Source organism: Leopardus geoffroyi, chromosome C3, assembly GCF_018350155.1.
Source record: "Leopardus geoffroyi isolate Oge1 chromosome C3, O.geoffroyi_Oge1_pat1.0, whole genome shotgun sequence".
In the NCBI taxonomy this organism is placed as follows: domain Eukaryota; kingdom Metazoa; phylum Chordata; class Mammalia; order Carnivora; family Felidae; genus Leopardus; species Leopardus geoffroyi.
The window spans coordinates 101,671,205-101,672,402 of NC_059338.1; the positions used below are offsets into that span (position 1 = coordinate 101,671,205).

The 1,198-nt window shown below is 38.5% G+C and overlaps 1 non-coding gene across 1 annotated transcript; it reads left to right on the forward strand.

The window, feature by feature from the left end:
• Positions 1 to 204: 204 nt before the first annotated feature.
• Positions 205 to 308, forward strand: LOC123587048. The gene has a single exon (XR_006707118.1). It is a non-coding gene; the product is annotated as a U6 spliceosomal RNA (small nuclear RNA).
• The last annotated feature ends 890 nt before the right edge of the window (positions 309 to 1,198 follow it).

Consider the following 1,198-nt stretch of genomic DNA (forward strand, 5'->3'; position numbering starts at 1 on the left):
CCACATTGTTCTGAATGACAAACTTAAGTGGAAGATATAAGTTCTATCATATGCCTCCACTTGGAAATAACCACAGAGAGAACATAACATCCAATTTGTAGCTTAGACACCCACCCAGGACTCACTCTGATGTACTTTTTTTCTCTTACCCTATTATCTTCCTGAGTCCAACTTGAAAGTCTTGATCAAGATTGAGAAAAAAGGGTGCTCATTTCAGCAGCACATACACTAAAATTGGAATGATACAGAGATAACCATGGCCCCTATGCAAGTATGACACACAAATTCATGAAACATTCCATATTTAAAAAAGAAAGATTGGGCATGTGGGTGGTTCAGTCAATTAAGCATCCAACTTCAGCTCAGGTCGTGATCTCAAGGTTCATAGGTTTGAGCCCCATGTCAGGTTCTGTGCTGACAGCTCAGAGCCTGGAGCCTGATTTGGATTCTCTGTATTCCCCCCACCACTCCCACTCTGCCCCTCCCTTGCTTGTGCTCTCTCTCTCAAAAAATAAATATTAAAAATTAAAAAGATTGAGGGAAAAAACCATTTTGGGGTGGCATGAACTTTATGCTTTGAACTTTCCAGTTTCTCCTTCTGAAAAATACAAAACACAGCTCTTGCGATTCAAAATCCCTTAATATTATCACCTTGTCTTGAACTTCAAAAATCTATTTCAACATGCAAAAAAGCTCAGCATTTGTTCATCTTTCACTTTACATTTGTGCAGTAACATCTACTGTTCTGGTAATAATCCCAGGATGATTTCATTGCTAGGACAAGGAGAAGTATTCAGTGCCCTTCAGAGTGGGCACTGAAACCTAACAGCAAATGTGACACAATATCTCAATAGTTCATGAAGAAAAGCTACTTGAAAGAGAATATTCTCTCTTAAATGCTGAGGGGGAACTCTGCCTAATGGAAGAAATTTCTTACAAATCTCTTAACTGGGCTTTTCCAGAAACCGTGGAGAGGACAGAGTAGCACTTGGAACAATGGTGGCACAGGTCTCTGATGTAGCAATGAAAACTGGGTGAACCTTACTGAATGGTTTTACTTAATCTTGTTCAGATGTCAAAGTAACTGGAAGTCATGGAATTCTTTACAAAGTGATAGAACTTTTTGTTTGATGGAATTCAGCTGTTAAAACTATCCTGTTTTGAACATATCTATATAAATTAGAGTCCTGTATTAGTA